Genomic DNA, 20542 nt, shown 5'->3' on the forward strand with positions numbered 1-20542 from the left:
TCATCTGTTGCACAAATATCACCACATTTGCCCAGGGTGGCAAAAAAGTGATACCCCCCAAAAACATCTTAAAAACAAAAGATCTTTACAAAATCAAATACAAAACATTGATAAACACCTTTTGAAAATTACAAAACATTGTTGAAAACATCTTGAATATAATTCCAATACAGATGCACACTGGGACAAGGTCTCTCCTTAAAAGGGTTGTTGAAAGATGGGATTTTCTTAATTTTTGTATTGGTCTACCCTCTTACTCACCTTGTTACAGCTCAAATATTATTATTTTAAAAAGCCATTGGTATTGGCGACAGAAGGAAATGTGGCAGGTTAAACAACAATGATTTCTTGAAGATGTAATTTCATAATTGACACTCAAAAGCATTCATGGATGGCATCTCAGAGAAGACACTCTTCCAGGTGCAATGTAGTATGTTTTATGGTGCCCCAAACCATCTTTTGTGATGGGCACCTCATTTCCTTATTCTTTTCCTGTACATATTTGCTATATTTTCTAATACATATATGCCCTTGTCTGTGCCACACAGATACAAGAAATTCTGAATTGGGTGGGAACCCTCTCCAGAATGCATGGGTGTATGACCTGCAGTGCCCAAAGCATGTTTGATGGTGGAATCCCACAGTTCTTTATGTATTTTCTACATAGCTTGATTATTGTTGTTGTGCATAGATGTCGATACCTGTTCCGTATGACCACAAACCATGCCAGGCAGGATGCAGTGGCATCTCGTGGAGGACACTACTCACTTTGCTCTAGTGAATGATTTTTCATGGCCCACAGAAGATTTTGTAGTGGTCACCACAAATTATTATTTATTTATTTATTTATAGAATTTATTAGTCGCCCATCTGGCTGGCTGTCCAGCCACTCTGGGCAACATACAACATAGGCATATAATACCTAGACATTGAAAATCTAAACACAATGAAGATAAAATCTAGCCCACCCCAAAAGCCTGGCTGAAGAGCCCGGTCTTCAAGGCCCAGCAGAAGCTCATCATAGAAGGGGCATGGCGGAGATCATTTGGGAGGGAGTTCCACAGGGTGGGGGCCACAATTGAAAAAGCCCTTTCGTTCTCACCAGTTTGGCTGTTTTGACTGATGGGATGGAGAGAAGGTCTTTTGAGGCTGATCTTGTTGGGCGGCATAGCTGATGTTGCTGGAGGCGCTCCTTTAGATAGACTGGGCCGAAACCGTATAGGGTTTTAAAGGTCAAAACTAACACCTTGAATTGGGCCTGGTAAACAACTGGTAACCAGTGCAACTCTTTTAGCACTGGAGTGATATGATCTCGCCAGCAGCTGCCTTTAATCAGACACGCCTCCGTGTTCTGTACCAGTTTTGCCATATCTACTCTTCATTATTTTAGCTGGGAGAGACATGCATCTCATAGAGTACACCATCTTTTTTCCTGGGGTATATGATTTGTCCTGGCCCAGAGCAGTTTTTGGGGCGTGTACCCCCAGTTACTTATTTTTTCCTGTATGTTTTTATCTGCTTTGGTTTTGGATAGATGCCCTCCCATGTGCCCTGCGCCCAGCAGAAGCTCTGGGCCAGGCGGAACGCAGTGGCATCCCATAGGGGACACCCTCCCCTTTCCTGGGGTATATGATTTGTCCTGTCCCAGAGCAGATTTTTAGGCGTGTACCTCCAGTTACTTATTTTTTCCTGCATGTTTATGTCCAGTTTGATTTTGCATAGATGCCCTAGTGAGTGCCTGGTGCCCAGCAGAAGCTCTGGGCCAGGCGGGACGCAGTGGTATCTCGTAGGGGACACCCTCCCCTTTCCTGGGGTATATGATTTGTCCTGGGCCAGAGCAGATTTGGGGGCGTGTATCCCCAGTTACTTATTTCTTCCTGTTTTTTTCTGCTTTGGTTTTGGATTGATGCACTCCCATGTGCCATGCGCCCAGCAGAAGCTTTGGGCCAGGCGGGACGCAGTGGCATCTCATAGGGGACACCCTCCCCTTTCCTGGAGTATATGATTTTTCCCAACCCAGAGCAGTTTTGGAGGCATGTACCCCCAGTTACTTATTTTTTTCTGCGTGTTTTTGTCCAGTTTGATTTTGCATGGATGCCCTCGTGAGTGACTGGTGCCCAGAAGAAGCTCTAGGCCAGATGGGACGCAGTGGCATCCCATAGGGGACACCCTCCCCTTTCCTGGAGTATATGATTTGTCCTGGTCCAGAGCAGCTTTTGGGGTGTGTACCCCCAGTTACTTATTTTTTTCTGCATGTTTATGTCCAGTTTGATTTTGCATAGATGCCCTCGTGAGTGCCTGGTGCCCAGCAGAAGCTCTGGGCCGGATGGGACGCAGTGGTATTTCGTAGGGGACACCCTTCCCTTTCCTGGGGTGTATGAATTGTCCTGGCCCAGAGGAGATTTTGGGGTGTGTACCCCCAGTTACTTATTTTTTATGATTTTATGACATCATTATGTATTTATGATAATATCGGAATCCTGATGATTTTGATTGTATAAATTTATTGTCAGTCTTGATGGGGAGAGTCTCCTGATTACAGCGATATATCATACAGGGTACCCCATTATATATTTTGGGGTTCAGGGGCATGTTAAATTTGGCTTGACGTTGTTGTAGCTGCCAACTTTTCTTCTCTGTTAGTGATTGAACTTTCACACAAATAAGGAACTGGGAACTGGGAACCAACTTCAGCGGCGTTCTCACAGCTACCCCTTCATTCCACTCCCCTTTATCATGCACACATGCATAGGCCCGCTGTCAAAATCCTTCTATTATAAGGGAAGTCCTGGATTTCTAAATCTCTCACCTGGAAGCCTCATATGCATTCCTTTGTTTTCCTCTTAAACTCAAGCCCTATCGGAATGAACAAACACACACACACCAATTATAAACTGAAATTGATATTTAATGTTACGTTTTAAAAATAAATGATTGGTCAGCTTTTTCTTTATTTTATTAAATGCTGTAATGTGTCACAAGGATTCGTACATTTACAGTAATAATCAGAAAGATATCATGTCTGAGATATGTAACATTTCACAGTGTTACAAAGTAATTCAAATAAAAAACAAGTTGGTCTTAAAAACCATACAATCAAGTATTACATCAGCCAGAATAATCTAAATCTACTCTAAAATAAAAAAGAACCTATCTAAAATATTTCTCTTTGGAGCTCTTGGAGTTGCTTTATCAAAGATTATTAAATGCTTCTTACAGATAAAAATGACTTAAATGAATGGTCAACTTTAACAAACAAAGTAAACTCATTGTGCTACAATACTGTACAGGTCGTGTCCCCTCGAAGGGAACATCTGAATTAGGCCACACTCTGTGTGGATGATTAAAAGATTCTTCTTGTAATTGTTCCTTATTCCAGTGCAGTCCTATACATGCTTACTTGACAGTAGGTTCTGAGTAGATATGCATAGGATTCCACTATTAGACCCAAATGTGATAATGTGTGTTTCAATGCATTATCAGGTCCACAAATGCTACTGCCTGAATGTCCCCCAAATGTTTAATGTTTTGATTTGGCACCTAGAGTTAAGCTAGCAGAGGCATCATGTCTTCAGCTACCTTAATAATTTAAAAATTACATTTAAATGTTGCTCAGCCTGTTTTTTGTTTAGGTGTAGGAAATGTTCACATTTAAAATGAGAATGTGATTCTGTAGCTGTTGACTCATTAGTGATTGCTTCACCAAGTGATCTGGGAATGATTTATATCACAGGTGATTTATCTGATTTTTAAAAAGGTTTTCAACTTTCAGTTGTATGTTTGTGAGCTCAGTATACAATATTTCACTTGGCTTGTTTCAAGGTGTTCATACACCAGTTAAAATGTTAGATGTGTTTGTAAGTTCCTCTTTGATTTCAGCCATATCACCAGTATGAGACTGCACAGTGTCAAATAGTCTGTTCTCTTCATATATGCTGGTATTTCCAGTATATTCTGTTTTAGGCTACTTCCATAGCAGGCATTTACTGTGGAATAATCATTGTTTGTTCACACACTTTTTACATGGTATCTTCACAATGTCATGATCAAAACATGTGCAATTTCCCCAGGTGTAGATGGCCTATAGTGAAGCTATTCAGTAGCTTTTCTGGGTGGTTTTGCCTTGTGTAGATTGTGCTAGCCATTTCTTCTTCTATGGTATATGTTTCTTTTCTAGGAATCAACTCTATCACATTAACCCTTCCCTTTCCATATAGCATTGCATTTATAGCCATTTATTTCCTCTCTCTAAATTGCTTTGCATGTCTGAGGGGCAGGAATCATGCTCAAGAGTGGCATGAGGAAGAGATAATATATAACTCTGCACCCCTCAAAAAAATGGGAGCTGGAGAAAGGAGTGCTGCCCACTTGGCTACAAAATGTTGTTTCAATTCCTAGAGTCTAGAAGCAGATTTGCTGTCCTACTTTCAGCTTAAAGCAGAACAACGATAGGGTGTTACAAAATCATCCATGTTTGGAAGCACCCTTAGATAAAAATGAAAAATATACTTTCACTTCTGTAAGCGTCCAGCATTTGGATAGTTATACTTTATGCAAAGGATGTATGCAGTGCATTTCAGAATAATATGTGCTGTGGCATTCAGAATTAAATCTGGCAAACACATTTATGCTACTTTTTGCTCTTTAATCAAGCCACTTTATTGTATTTAATCAAAGACCATTAAAACTTGCTTTGTAGAAAACTAGAGTTTTGTAGAGGAACTAAAATAGAACATTTGCCCACTAAGAAAAGTTCTTTAATGTGGTGATCATTGCCCATAGCAGCTCAGAGAAAATGACTACAATCAAACTAGCCTTACAGAGGGATATCTTCAAATGATGAACGTTTGCTAAGTATTGTTAATGTTTGCAAAGCAGGGAAAAAGAAGAGAAACTGCTTTTAATCAGAGCTTGGAAAAGTTACATTTTTGAACTACAACTCCCATCAGCCCAATCCAGTGGCCGTGCTGGCTGGGGCTGATAGGAGTTGTAGTTTAAAAAAGTAACTTTTCCAAGCTCTGCTTTTAATGTACCACAGGTATGTGATTTTTGTTTTAAGTATTGACAAACATTTTCTCTTTATCTTTTCTGGCCATGATGTACACTAGGAGTAATTAAATTTATTGCAAAAAAGCTGCTGTTTTCTTGACTATTATTTTGTACAATTCTGCCTATAAAGGTTAAGTTGGGGTTCCCAGACAGTGGTCCATGAGCTTCATTTAGATGGTCTGTGACATGTCTGTGGAAGACGGCACATCCATCACATTAAATATTCATAATTGTTTTTAATTGTATTTTTATTGATTCTTTTATTTCTTATATATTGTATTTTAATGTATTACAATTCATATTTTATGGAATTCTACAAAGTAAACGGGATCTGCTCTTGGATTTCTCATATGTGACTGTACGAAAATTGGCATTTCCCCATCTTATACTGCTGCTTAGTTCTTGTGGAGATTAATTATGTTCTGTACTTAACAGTGACAACTGAATGCCCAGTGCAGGTGAATGTAGTAAAAGTGAAAAAATCAGATAAGGGAGATTTCTACAAGAGACAGACCGCATGGGTGCTTCGAGATCTTGCTGTTGTTTATACCAAGGATGCCATCAAAGTAAGTCTTCATTATAATGACTTGTACTGCAAATCTGCACTTGACACAGGCACTAAATACAACTTTCATTTGTGAAATATTGTCATGCCTTTGGCAAGTTGCTAACTGTAGCTAACTCTTATGCACAGTTACTTGTGAGTAACTCCTAGCGAACTCAGACCTAATTCAGAGGAAGTATATAAAAGAATCAAATTGTATATCTAACTTCTACAGAACAGAACCTTCTTTGGAGAGAAGGTGTTATTTCCTGTTTGTTTCATGTACTAAACAAGAATTTTCTTTTTGTATGTTGACCATGAAAATCAAACCAAGCATCACTCAGAATCCTTATTCTGGATATTGACATGTTTGTGTGTTGCTTATAAAAGCAGTATTTTTGAATTCAAAACAGATAATTATCATTCAAAAGTATTTTTTATTAACTTCCTATAGAAGTATTAAATCTTTGTTCCCCTTTGGGTGGAGACTATGTCATTTTTATGTTTTGTGTGCAGCACCTGGCATGCTCTTGATGATCAATAATTATAATAATGAAGTTTAGAATAACATTGTCTTGTTATAAAATGTATTGGCTTGGATCCTAACAAGGCCTCTGTGAACAGAGAGGCTCCCACTGGCATTTTTCACCAATCTTTCCTGTAACCTTCTGCACCACATCTCATTGTGCTCCAGAGAGTTCCCCAACCCTTTAGAGCAGATATTCAAGGGATTGCAGGGGGAAGGGGATATCGATGCAAGTCACCTTCTCCTCCTGCCTTCCACTGGTGGGACACCCATGTGTGGAACTGTGCTCATGGATGCTTCCACCAGCTGAAGCTTAGTTAGGATCTAAGCCATTGTATTGAAAATGTATTATTATTGCTGCCATCTGTTTTGTGCCTGTTTTTCAGGAAAGTCCCGAGTTTGATCTACATTTTGACAAGGTATACAAATGGGTTGCTAGCAGTATAGCAGAAAAGAACACATTCATTTCATGTATTTGGAAACTTAATCAGCATTATATTAGAAAGAAGGTTGACTTCATAAATGTTAGTTCTCAGCTTTTGGAAGGTAAAATTTTTAGATGCATTTTTTGTAATGCTGTATTATGGTTTAAATATTACTTTCAAGATACGTTAAAATAAGTAGAAAAACATATTGTTAGTATTGTCCTCATTCATGCATCTACTAACTTAGGTTGTCCAGTGGGCTTCATATGTCTTTAACCTTGAAACTGAATTTAGTAGATGGAATTATATGTGGGACTTAATTTCACGTAATGGTTATGATCCAGAACCATTCCAACCTACTTTTTTTAATGTATGTTATCTTAAAGAGTTTCAATTCAGCTTTCCATCAAAGTGGATACTTAAGGTGAGCTCCACACTTTTTAATTCACTTACTACATTTGTACCTGCTTGTTCTCGAAGGAGCTCAGTATGGTTTAAACTCCCCACCCCTTTTCTTGTCCTTATGACAACCTGGCACTAATTATTCTAAACATTAATATAAAAAACATCTCAAACCCTTCGGGGAATGCTTCCGACCCCTCCTAGAAATAAAGAAGGAGATTTAATGGGCTATTTTAAGCCATTAGACATGGATAGCCCGAGCACAGCAAAAAAGCCCACTGTAGACAATATGGTGCCCAGCCAGCTGAGGACAACAGGAAGCAGGGGCTATTGCACTGCTTTCAAAAGAAAATGGATCTGGAAGGTAGCTGTGATACAGCCTTGAAGCCTTTGGAAGATAAGATCGAGGTACTTGGTGAGCGACTTGATAATGTAGCAGCCTCCGCGCTGGAAGCTTTAGATTTGGGTTTAACAAATGCAGAGGACGTTTTAATTTTAAAACGTGAAAATCAAATTAGAAAAAACAAGTTGGAAGAATTGGAAAATCAGGCACATCGCTCGAATATTCGTTTCAGAGGACTTAAAGAAGGGGTGGAGGAACACTCCCCATCATTTATAGCCACCTGGTTTGCGACTTCCCAGGAGGAATCGCTCTGCCTGTGCTGCCTCTGGGACGGGCTCCCGTCTTGGTGGAAATTTTTTCAGTTTAAAAACCAGTCAGAAGGGCTTTTTGACTGGGGAAGATTTCTTCTGGATAAGGAAGAAACGTAGAGATTTTCCACAGAGCTTTGTTGCATTTTGTTGGAGGCTGGAATTCTGTGAAAGAAGGTCTTCCAGCAGCTCGGACGGAGCTAGGATTTCCAACCAGCTCAACTGATTAAGTGAGCCATTTTTTTTTCTTCAAAGAAAAACGGATTAACAGGGAAGCATTCTCCTGTCCTTTCTCATTATTTTGTTATCAATACAGCTAAAGAGATTTGTCAAAGAATCAGCAATTAAGAAATCCTGGGTGAGTCATAGCTTTCTCTTTTATTCACGGAGCTAAGGGGAAGAAAATAGAAATAGTCTATCTTTATTTTTATTGCAAAAAGCTGGCATGGAATTCAGCATTATAAAGATTACAAACGGCTGAGGGGTTTCTAATTTAAAGAGAGAAAAATTTTTTTTTATTTATAAGACTTTTGAGTAATATATGTCTGGGACTATTTTTCTGGTTTACTTTTTTTTTTTGACGAATCTGCTCATTCTTCCTGCTACTAATTATTTGGATGCTGTGAATTAAAGTTGTTTTGGCACTTTTGGACATACAAGAGATAAGGCAGTTCGTCTTGTATAGAGGGTGACGTCAGCTGGCTTGAAAGATTAACTCCTTTGTAACTGGATAAAGAAATAAACTGTTATTTGCTTGGGACATTGGAAATTGAAGGGATTGTGGGTTTTTTTGGTTTTAAGAATGACAATCAAGAAGGTGGTTGAGATCATGGATGTACAAGAAGGGACTTTCTCTTTAGATATGTTTCAGAAAATAATGAATGAGATTAAGCTAATAAAACAAGAATTCAGAGATAACAGACAAGTGATGATAAGTGGATTTGGTGAAATGAGACAGGAGCTGAAAGAAATTCAGGATTGTATGAGAAAGGAGAACAAAGATAAATTTGGGAAATTAAAAAAGGATGAAAGAAAAATTAAAGGGAAGGTTCAAGCCCTGGAGATTGGATTAAATATGGTCTTGGAAAAAGATTTGGATTTCCTGGCTGTGATGGATCCTGGAGACAAATATTACTGTTTGGAATTCAGCGCTGTCCCTGAAGGAATTGGTGAAGAGATTGGAGATAAAGATATCATCGGTTCGAAAAAATTCATGGACTGGAAGGATTTGATGGAACTTGAAATGGAGAAAGTTTACAGAATTAATTCCTGTTTTGTGACAATGAAAAACTCTTCAAGAGATGTGCTAGTGCATTCTGTAAAAAAGAGGAACAGAGATGCGGTTCTGCAACAATACTTCAGTGATATGTTCGGAAATGATGGCAAGAAAATATTTGTGATGACGGAAATCCCTATTAGACTCTTATTATATGACTATGACAGCAAGATTATTGGGTGCGTAAAGATGGAAGATGGAATCAACACGGATAAAGGAAGAAGAGCGATTTGAAATTACTGGATTTAATAGACTTGAAGAGTTGGATTAATTGACATGTTTATCTAGAAAAAAATTGATGGACATATATCTCAAGGATTGGAAACTTCTCTTTGACTTTTTGTAGAAGAATAAAATGATATGATGTTAATGAGATTTGATACCAACTAAGATAACTGCTGGAGGAAGGTGATTTTATAATTTATCAAGAGACAGTTTTGTTATATATTATAGACCTATAGCTGAACTACGACAAATCGGAAGTCAAAAGTTTTTCTTTTTTTCTTTTTTTTCCTTTTTATTGTATTAGTTTTAATTTGTGTTTTTCTTTTTGTATTGTCTTGATTTTGAAAATTTGAATAAAAATTAATTGGAAAAAAAATATAGCCACCTGGTTTGCCACTACTATCCCAGAATTTGAACTCACACCATCAAACGTGGAGTGTGCTCACCGGGCACTAGCAGTCAAACCCTCAAACAAAGCCACTTCAAGGGACATCATAGTATGCTTTGCAACATAAACTAAAAAAGAAGAACTCATGCAAAAAGTAAAAAAAATGAAAGAATTGTTTTATAAGGACACAACTGTTATGGTGCTGCAGGACTTTGAAAAGACGCAGAGACTTCAGACCAATAACAACCGCCCTTCAAAAAGCAGGCATTAGATATCCTTGGGATGTCCCATTCAAGTTGCTAATACCATGTAATGGCCAACTTCTTTCACCATCTACATTGAAAGAAGCTCAGGAATTACTTACAGCATACAACTTAGAACAGCCTGTAGTTTTAGGCAGAAGAAATAACGGACAAAGGAAGGCAAGACTTTTCTATGGCCAGAGGAGCGAGATGGGAAAAGCAACATGCAAGGGGAGTGCAGCGCAAGCGTGGCAATCTGTAAGGGGAATCATCACAACCTCCAATACCACAAGACACAGCTAGAGCCAGCACTTCACGCTCCACATAAATGTTTTCTCCTTATAAAGAAACAGGTTTTGTCATAATCTCTCCCCCTTATCGAGTGGATGGAGGTCGGAGGTATAAGAGACAAAAAGAGATAGCCTTATCTATTTACGGATATATAAACTTGAGTGCCAAGGGGTCAGATTGAAGGGTCATGGGAAGGGATGATTTCTCATACCATGGACTTGAACTTAATTTTTCAGAAGGCTACTCTGGGGGGGGGAGGGAATACGGGGGTATTAAATGTAGTTGCTTTGGTTTTATAGCAGCCATTCCCCATTAATATAGTGCTTACAGCACTTCGGGTCAATAAGCTTCAGCCAGTTGGCAGAAGCTCTAGCCTGATTATAATATCAGGACTAGCCTAACTGAACCTTTTTTGAGGGCATTTTTGTTTCATTGGGATTTTATTGTTTTTGAAAAAAATGATTATTAGTGATGTTGGGGAAGAAGAGGTCAGGGGATGTTTGGGTAATGTGGTGGGCATTTTGCTGCAGATTGAAATGATTTGTCAGTTAACCAGTTACATTATTTTAGATGTGGTTAGATTACATATATTCTTTGATAAAAGTCCAGTGACATGAATAATATAAAAGTGGTGACCCTGAATGTAAAGGGTTTAGGACATGTAATTAAAAGAAGGTGTATAGTCTCATATGTTAAGCAAATGCACCCTACTGTCTTATTTTTACAAGAAATTCATAATCCCAAAAAATCAGGCTCTGTTAAAACATACCTATTTTGGAAACCAATATTTAGCCAGGGGCACATCTAAAGCACGTGGGGTGGCAATCGTTTTTAAATATTTTGAAGAGATCCAGAAGATAGCTTTATATTTGTAACTGGGTTATTGGATGAAAAAGAACTATTTATTTTTGGCTCTACATACACTCCCAATAAAGGACAAAAAAAGTTTTTTGCAAGTCTCTTCAAGAAGCTCTTCAAATTTAAATTGGGAAATATCATCTTGGGTGGAGATTTTAATATTAATTTAAAAGCCACAACCTCAGAAAGTTCAAAAAACCCAAAACTGGACAGAAATTTAAAAATGGCCAGAGTGAACCAAAATATGCAATTTGTATGCATTTTGCAACACTACAATGTGAAAGAAGTGCGGTCAGAATTACACCTGACTGATCATAGTCACACCTTTTTCTCAACAGTTTATAAATCTCATTCAAGACTTGATGGTATATTGCTCTCAGACAATCTGTTTTCTCTTGTGCAAAATGCTGATATAGAAGCAATAAAGATTACAGGCCATGCTCCAGTATTGGCCACATTGCAACTCTCTCAACCGGTAGCGACAGTGCCCTCATGGCACCTTCACCTTTGGTTGCTTACCTTACAATCCAGCAGAGATAAGATCAGAGAAGCACTGACAAATTATTTTAAAGAATATGAAACCCCAGAAATTGCTTCAGGTATGCAATGGAAGCTATGAAGGCAGTCATCCAGGGAATATGCATTAAGAAACTCTCTGAGGTTTAGAAATTAAACAGAGCACAGACCAGTACATTGGAAAATGAAATTGAACTGCTACAGAAACAATATGGTCTCACTGGGTCACAAAAGACATATAGGACTCTTACATTAAAAAGAAATGAATTTGACTTGATTGAAACACAAAAAATCAATTGGTGTGCTTTTCAAGAAAGAATGTTTTTTTAGCATGGTAGCAAAAGGTCAAGGTTATTAGCAAATAGATTAAAGCGTAAACATAAAAATGTACAATACATATAATAAAAAAAATCAGATGCCTCTAGAGTCTGGACAACTCCGGCTATCGGACAAGCTTTTACAGACTTCTTCTCCAATCTGTATAAGGACCATTCAGCAGCTGAAACACATATAAATTGGGCAGGTCTTCACACTTTAACAGGAGAGGAGAGAGAGACCTTAATAGAAGAAATAAAGGCAGATGAAATAAATGCAATAATTGGCCATTTAAAGTCCAATTAATCCCCTTGGCCAGATGGTTTTACTAATGAATTTTATAAAAAATTTAAAGAAATTTTAACCCCCAAATTGGTACAATTATTTAATAGAATTCTCCATGGAGACCTCTTTCCTCAAACATGGAAAATAGCTAGAATTGCAGTGCTTCCAAAACCCTTCAAAGACCCTTCAATGGTAGAATCATACAGACCAATAGCATTACTAAATAATGATTATAAGATATTCACATCCTTGCTGGCAAATAGATTAAAGACTATAGTGTCAAATTTAATTCATGAAGATCAAAACAGGATTTATGCCAAGAAAACAAATTGCAGATCGGATATGTCATATATTAAATTAAATCCGTTACAGCAAATCTAATGGCATCTCTATAGCCTTTTTATCTGTAGACATATATAAAGCATTTGATTGTGTGCATTGGCCCTTCTTAGTTGAGGTAGCCAGAAAGAATGAAATTTGGAAATTGATTTTTAACGATTTTGAATCAAATGTACTCACCTTTTACAGCAGTGATTAGAATAAATGGCAGAGACTCCCTGCAATTTACAATCCATAGAAGAATGAAACAAAGATGTCCTCTCTCTCCTCTCCTGTCTTGATGGTGATGGAACCTTTGGCACAACACTTAAGACAAAACAAAAATATAAAAGGGATACAGATAGATCAGGACACACATCTGCTCAGTATGTATGCTGAAGGCATGGCACCTACAGTGGCCTATCCTCTGGAAGCAGTGCACTCATTAAAGACTGAATTAGAGCAATCTGCAGGGGTATCTGGCCTACAAGTCAGTCTAACAAAATTGGAAGCAATGTACTTTCACCTACCTCCAGAGACATAATGCCAATTATCGGCTGCTTTGGGCATTCATTTATGCCCAAGGCAGCTGAGATATCTGGGAATACAAATACACAAAAATCTCAATAAACTGTTTATGGTTAACTTCAGACCAATTTGGTATACACTGAAAGCTGATATGAATAAGTGGACTAAGCTGCAACTCTCCCTATCAGAGAGGATTTCCGCAATAAAAATGACACAGCTACCTAAGTTTACTTTTTTATTTCATACACTCCCTGTATATATTCTGGAAAAACAACTAAAGATTTAGCAAAAAGAAATTGAACAATTTATATTTAACAAAAAATTGCCCCAAATTAAGAAAACACAATTATACTGACAGTCCAAAAAGGGGGGATAGGGAATTCCACATTTAAAACATTATTTTGATCCCAATCAATTATATCATCTTATCTTTATGATAGCTCTGGGGGTAATACTCTTCAGGAGACTTTCAAAAGCTTTGTTAAAACAATTAGGAGAAAATCCCTTTGGTAATACTCTACGTCAGCTCTCGTAAAGATGGGGAAAACATATTTTATCCAAGTCATCACCCATGACACCACTCTTTTTTCACCCATAATTTTATAATAGTAATAGATACTTACCATGGCAGCAGTGGAGAGAGAAGGGGTTATACTGTCTTCATGATTTTTATGTTAATGGATCTCCAATAACACAACAGGCCTTTACAACAGCACTGGAGAGAGAGAAAAATTCATTGGTTACATTTGAGACAAAGCAGATTTTATCCACTGCCCTAATATTAAAGAAGCAGGAAGGGCAAATTTATCCCCTTTTGAAAATATTACATTGGCAGCAAGAGACAGGGACAAGGAAATTGTTTCAAAGATTTACCAACTTTTATTTGATAAAGAAGGAGAGAACTTGTTAGGATTAAAAAGAGTATGGGAAGGAGATTGGGAAGTAGATGTTGAGGAAGTATTGAAAAAGATTTGGAACAAACCCTTGGTGAAAACCTCCTCCAGTCATATAAGATAAACCATTTTAACAATAGCCCTCAGATGGTATTTAACACTGATACATCTATCTCAGTGCCTGCAGGAAGAAGAAACCATCGCCCAAGGGAAGGAGAGGCTGCTGCTCTTGCTGCTGCTGTGCTGCTGCTGCTGCTGCCGTGGACCACCACCTCCACCACCCTTCCCAGAGGGACTTCTGCCTGGCAGGATCATGCCCCAGGTACCCAGCCAGCTAGGACTGATTCTCACCACCTGTCCCTCTTTGGAGGGATACATAAGCCGGCTGGCTGAGGTGGCCTGGGAGACCCAGTGCCTGCAGGAAGAAGAGACCATCGCCCAAGGGAAGGAGAGGCTGCTGCTGCTGCTGCTGCCGCCGCCGCTGCTGCCGCCGCCGCCGCCGCCGCCGCCGCCACGGGACCACCACCTCCACCACGGGACCACCACCTCCACCACCCTTCCCAGAGGGACTTCTGCCTGGCAGGACCATTCCCCAGGTACCCAGCCAGCCAGGACTGATTTACCACCTGTCCCTCTTTGGAGGGATACATAAGCCGGCTGGCTGAGGTGGCCTGGGAGACCCAGTGCCTGCAGGAAGAAGAAACCATCGCCCCAAGGGAAGGAGAGGCTGCTGCTCTTGCTGCTGTGCTGCCGCTTTCTTTTCTTTTTCTTTCTTTCTTTTTTTTCTTTTTTGTTGGTGTGTTGATGCAATTTGAGATGAATGGGTGCCTGATTATATGAATGTATGTCTGAGTGAGTGTGTATGTTTATATGCTGTATATATGGCTGTATATATGGCTGTTTTTATACGTTTAATTGTTGTATATTTTAGTTGTATTATGTGCTTCAGAGAGAGTTTTATCCATCAGGCGGGGAGACTTGAGGGGGCCCCAATTACCGTAGTGACGGGCAAAGGAAGGTATGGCGCTGTGAGAAGGACGTGCCAGGTAAGGGGAACGTGGTCCAGACATGTTGTGGCTGTGCCTTGTTCCGGTCCTTCCCACACCCGCAAGGTCATTGGTAGTCCTATCAGCCAACTCTCAGATCTCCAGTTGCTGTTATTAAATGCCAGATCGGTATATAATAAAACCTCCCTCATCCACGATTTGATTGTGGATGAGGCAGCCGATCTGGCATGTATAACCGAGACCTGGGTGGGTGAGCAGGGAGGAGTTGGTCTCTCTCAGCTCTGCCCACTGGGGTACTTGGTTCAGCATCATGGTAGATCTGAGGGTCGGGGAGGTGGGGTTGCTGTCGTCTATAAGAGTTCCATCTCACTCATCAAGCACCATGTTCATTCAGTTACTGGCCTGGAGTGTTTGCACCTTGTGTTGGGCCAGAGGGACAGGCTGGGAATCCTTTTGGTGTACCGCCCACCTTGCTGCCCAATGGCTTCCCTAACTGAGCTGGCGGAAGTGGTCTCGGATATATTGTTGAGGTCCCCCAGACTAATAGTACTGGGGGATTTCAACATTCATGCCGAGACCACTTTGTCTGGCGCGGCTCAGGACTTCATGGCTTCCATGACAGCCATGGGGCTGTCTCAATATGTTAGTTGTCCAACACATGTATCAGGGCACACTCTAGACCTTGTTTTTGCTACTGAGCATGGGGAAAGTGATCTGGATGTGGGGAGTTTTACAACACTCCCTTTGTCATGGACAGACCACTGCTTGCTGAAGTTTAGACTTTCAGTAACCTCTTCCCTCTGCAAGGGTGGGGGACCTATTAAAATGGTCCGCCCCCGGAGACTAATGGATCCTGAAGGTTTTCAAAGGGCTCTGGGGGATTTTCCGGCTGATAGGACTGGCGCTCCTGCTGAAGCCCTGGTCGCTCTGTGGAATACGGAGATGACCCGGGCTGTAAACACGATCGCTCCTGCACGCCCTCTCCTGTGTAGAGCTCATACAGCTCCATGGTATACTCCGGAGCTGAGAGCGATGAAGCAAGATAGGAGGCGGCTTGAGCGGAAATGGAGACGAACTCCCGACGGATACAATTATGCGCTGGTTAGTGCTTCGACTAAGCTCTATGTAGGAGCAGTGAAGGCAGCTAAAAAACATCATTTTGCTGCCACTATTAAATCATCTCTTTGCCACCCAGCGGAGCTCTTTCGAGTTGTCCGGGGGCTTCTCCATTCAAACCCTCTGGACATGATGGAATCATCGGAGGCCCGCTGTAATCAGTTTGCCGATCACTTCCAGAATAAGATCTCATGTATCCGCCAGGACCTAGACTCTCAAGTTATAACAGTAGATCCTAGTGAGATGTCCGGAGCACAGTCTTGTCCTGTTTTGTTGGATGAGCTTCAGTTGGTTCAACTCGAGGACGTGGACAAGGTGCTTGGACAGGTACGTGCAACCACTTCGGTACTGGATCCTTGCCCCTCCTGGCTGATAAAAACTAGCAGGAATGGAACAGGTAGCTGGGCCAAGGAAGTGATAAATGCCTCTTTACAAGAGGGAGTGGTCCCAGGCTGTCTGAAAGAGGCAGTGGTGAGACCACTCCTGAAAAAGCCTTCCTTGGACCCAGACAATTTTAACAGCTACAGGCCAGTGGCGAATGTTCCATTCCTGGGCAAGGTCTTGGAACGGGTGGTTGCTGGCCAGCTCCAGGAGCTATTGGATGAAACTGATTATCTAGATCCATTTCAATCCGGTTTTAGGCCCGGTTTTGGCACCGAGACAGCCTTGGTCGCCCTGTACGATGACCTATGTCAGGAAAGAGACAGAGGGAGTGTAACTCTGTTGATTCTCCTTGATCTCTCAGCGGCTTTTGATACCATCGACCATAGTATCCTTAAGGAGAGGCTCGCGGAGTTGGGAGTTGGAGGTACTGCTTGGCAGTGGTTCCGCTTCTACTTGGCGGGTCGTCTCCAGAAGGTAGTGCTTGGGGAACATTGCTCGACACCGCAGGCTCTGCAATATGGGGTCCCGCAGGGGTCAGTTTTGTCCCCCCTGCTTTTTAATATCTACATGAAGCCGTTGGGAGAGGTCATCAGGAGTTTTGGAGTGCGTTGTCATCAGTATGCTGATGACACGCAGCTCTACTTCTCCTTTTCATCTTCTTCAGGTGAGGCTGTCGATTTGCTGAACCGTTGCCTGGCCGCGACAATGGACTGGATGAGAGTTAACAAACTGAAGCTCAATCCAGACAAGACTGAGATGCTGTTGGTGGACGGGTTCTCTGATCGGATGGTGGACATATACCCTGTCCTGGACGGGGTTACACTCCCCCTAAAGGACCGGGTTCGTAGTCTGGGAGTCTTTTTAGACTCTTCCCTCTCACTTGAGGCTCAAGTAGCCTCGGTGGTTAGGAATGCGTTTTACCAACTTCGGTTGGTAGCCCAGCTACATCCCTATTTGAGTAAAGAGGACCTTACATCAGTGGTACATGCTCTGGTAACCTCACGTTTGGATTACTGTAATGCGCTTTACGTAGGGCTGCCTTTGAAGACAGTTTGGAAGCTACAACTAGTGCAAAATGCGGCAGCCAGATTGCTGACAAGGACCAAGCGGTCCGAGCATATAACACCTGTTCTGGCCAGCTTGCACTGGTTGCCAATATGTTTCCGGGCTAGATTCAAAGTGTTGGTATTAACCTATAAAGCCTTATATGGTACGGGACCACGATACCTTGCGGAACGCCTCTTCCGATATGAACCGGCCCATGCACTACGTTCTGCTACGAAGGCCCTCCTCCGGGTTCCAACTCACAGGGAGGCCCGGAGGGTGATGACAAGATCTAGGGCCTTCTCAGTGGTGGCCCCCGAACTATGGAACAGTCTCCCCGAGGAAGTACGCCTGGCGCCGACTTTGCTCTCCTTCCGGCGCCAGGTCAAAACCTTCCTATTCTCTGAAGCATTTTAAGTTACACTGATTTACTTTTAAAAATGTTTATTGTATTGGATTGTTGATTGTATTTTAGTATTATTTTGTTATTCATTGTATTTTTATGCTATTTTATGTTCACCGCCCAGAGAGCTATTGCTAGTCGGGCGGTATATAAATTTAATAAATAATAATCATCATCATCATCATCTCGAATTAACCGGATGCATTTCCCCAGATGCCGGAGATGATGCACAATGGCTGGAACTTATCACCACATATGGTGGGAATGCACCTCAGTACAAAAATTTTGGACTTTAATATTTAATGAAATTGAAATAGTAATCTCCAAACAAATAGAAAGAACACCACAATTGGCTGTGTTGAATCTATTTGAAAGCATAAACAAAGATATAATTTACAAAACCTTATTAGGTCACTTATTGATGGCTGCCAGAATCACTATAGCAACTCACTGGAAAACATTACAAGGAGCTACAGTAGTTTATTGGTACAGGAAAACATGGTATCTTGCTTTCATGGAAAAGTTAAAGATCAAATTGACAGTATCATAAGGTATCACCAAAAAAGATAACATTTACAAAACCTGGTATCCATTTATAATTTATGTAAGTCAAAAAGAACGTGATAGGGAGCCTCCACCAAAATTGTATGTGTTTTTGTTTAATAATTATAAGTTGTCAGATGGATAATGGCACAAGATTTGTATTTGTATGTACACATGTCCAATATTTGTTTTTTAACGCTATTTTAAGAATTTCTTGATTTTTAATATGTACTGGATTTAAATTTAATATTCTGAAGCAAAGAGGGAGGGGGAATTTTAGGTTTTTATGGTTATATGTTTTTCTTTTATGTCAAGCAGTACTCATGTTTGGAGGCTGTAATTGATGTATGATTTGTTCTTAAAAAGTTAATAAAAATTAAATTTAAAAAAAAGTAATAGCTTTGTGGACATTCTCCAACCACGCAGATGAAGACCTTTCTTTCTCTTCTTACCCCCACCCCAATCCAATACTACATTTTCTGAATCTTTCCATGTTCATTCGGATCAGGGGTGGGGAACCTGTGGCCCTCCAGATGTTGTTGGAGTACAACTCCTATCATTCCTGACTATTGGTTGTGCAGGCTGGGGTTGATTGGAGTTAGAGTCCGCCAACATCTGGGGGGCCACAGGTTCCCCATCCCTGATTCATATGTTGACCAGTTCCAATCTGCAAGATCAAGTTTTATTTATTTATTTATTGCTCTTGTATACCGCCCCATAGCCGAAGCTCTCTGGGAGGTTTACAGCAATCAAGAACATTAAAACAAATATACAATTTAAAACAGTATTCAACGTTGGGAAAACAGTATTGAAGTTGGGAAAAACTGTAAAGTATTCTAGGTAGATAATCTTGGTTAATTGTTATCTAGTGAATGATGTGTACCTTTTCCCAATTTGGGTCTTTGCAGTTTCTTGCTGAATAATAGAAGACATTAGGTTCAGACATCAGCATGAATTACTCCTTACTATTCAAGAACACTGACAAAAGCTCATTAACTGCTGGATAATTATGTAAAATTGTGCAAGCATTTCATATTCAGCTATGTAAAGTGTAAGAATCTAGCTTCATTAGCTGAAGGTCTGCTTGGGTGTAGCAAGCATGGTACCCTCCAGATGTTGTTGGACTGCAATATGCTGCCTAGGGCTGATGGGAGTTGGAGTCTAACAGCAACTGGAGGGCACCATGTTGACTTTCCCTAGTCTACATTGAGATTGTTGGGACCCAAAAATAATGTTGCCCATGATCTTAAGTGAAGGCCCTCTTTCAAACTTGTCCTTTTAAAGTTTATAGTGATATCACCATGCAGTTAAGAGTGCTATTATAGAAATCAAATTTGAGGAATTTAATACCACTGTAGGAATTTATGTATGCTTAAATGTGGGGACAATTGATATGGCTCTTTGTTGCCGAAGGATGACTTATTTTAAAGGTTTGGATCCATCACTAAGTGTGTGTAACACAGCTGGCAGAAGCAGTATTACATGCCATCAGATACACTCCGCAATTGTTAAAACAATTAGTACTGAAGACCCGCATATACCTGTCCTTATTGCCCTTGCAAAATATTATATTGCATAGGGTGATGGAAAGTAAGGTGGATAGTAAACCCACTTACAAAAACAGGTGTCACAAAGGTCATTGCCACAAGAGGACTGAATGGAGACTCTTGTTACACCTACTCTCATGCAGGAAGATACTTTCTCTTGAAAAAGAGATGAAGCTCTTCTCTCCTAGAGAGGAGAAGGTCCAGCTTAACCAATGTGTGCATGCAGAAATAACTGCATAGGCTACATAAGTGGGATGTATCACTGGGGCACAAACATGTTAGAACATGGATCATCACCAGCATTTAATAAGGTTTTGATAAGGCAAATTTGTAGGTTGTTAAACATTTGTTTTTACTCATTACTGAGAGTAGAGTGAGCAACCTCTGCGGTAATTTGATCTGACTATCATCCACATGATGTAGTGTGGTACTGTTGCTAGTTAGCATTGTAACTCTCTTATAACTGAAAATGGGCTGAGAAAAAAGTTATTTGTTACAGCTTTTTTATATCTCTCCAGAGACAAATCCTTCAGAGGTGACTTACAAAAAAACCCCTACATTTGAACACACAGAGAAATATGAACCTATAAAAAGGCACTAGGATGCTTCCCATAGTATTGTAATTCCCTGTTGTGGGGAGGCCAGCTGGAGCAGGGTCTGAGATAGTCTTGGCATGCATTCTTCTCTCTCCCAGAATTCTTCCTGCAGATCAGTTGATGATGCAATGGCCCTAGGGAGGGGAAAGTCCAGCTTAACCAATGTGTGC

The 20542-nt window shown here is 40.4% G+C and overlaps 1 pseudogene; it reads left to right on the plus strand.

Moving 5' to 3' along the window:
* The first annotated feature begins 7297 nt into the window (after positions 1 to 7297).
* The window catches only part of LOC133363638 (centrosomal protein of 135 kDa-like), a 38193-nt pseudogene continuing 24948 nt past the window's right edge, over positions 7298 to 20542 (plus strand).

The sequence above is a fragment of the Rhineura floridana genome, chromosome 9, assembly GCF_030035675.1.
Source record: "Rhineura floridana isolate rRhiFlo1 chromosome 9, rRhiFlo1.hap2, whole genome shotgun sequence".
Taxonomy (NCBI): Eukaryota; Metazoa; Chordata; class Lepidosauria; order Squamata; family Rhineuridae; genus Rhineura; species Rhineura floridana.